General features: G+C 47.0%; 1 protein-coding gene across 2 annotated transcripts in view; it reads right to left on the bottom strand.

Annotated features, from left to right (window-relative positions):
* The window catches only part of pcdh12 (protocadherin 12), a 17,103-nt gene that overhangs the window by 11,318 nt on the left and 5,357 nt on the right, over nt 1–428 (bottom strand). The window lies entirely within an intron of this gene.

The raw sequence follows: 428 nt of genomic DNA, 5'->3' as shown, positions 1-428 counted from the left end.
AACAGTAAATCCCCCTCCACACAGGCGTCCAGCAGGCCTCTTCCTCTGCGACCTCGAGGGAGGAGAGAAACGTCTGAAGGCCGAGGAGTGCCAACTAGGCCGACTGGGAGGGTGTAGAGGCGAGGGGGGATGCTGGGTAAAAAGAAAAAGGTCTCTTCCTCTCTCTAATGAGACTCACGTGAGGATGTCGGACCTGGCCGAGCTCTTTGTTCGCTGTCTGCTGGGCGTTGGCAGCAACTTTTGCCCTCAATGACGCTGGTCTGTGTTTAGTTTGAAAGCTTTAAAACGGTTGTTTCTGATGACACGATGATGTTCTGAACTCATGACTCTTTAGATAATTTATTAAATAGATTGTTCATTTTGGAATTCCAAATGGGTTTTCTTCCAATTTGTCTAATATGACTTTTTACACTTCACATGACCAAAGT

Source organism: Morone saxatilis, unplaced genomic scaffold, assembly GCF_004916995.1.
Source record: "Morone saxatilis isolate NCDOM2014 unplaced genomic scaffold, NCSU_SB_2.0 Contig22, whole genome shotgun sequence".
NCBI classification, from domain to species: domain Eukaryota; kingdom Metazoa; phylum Chordata; class Actinopteri; family Moronidae; genus Morone; species Morone saxatilis.
Note: the sequence above shows the minus strand (reverse complement) of the source record. Positions and strands in the feature narration are given on the sequence as shown.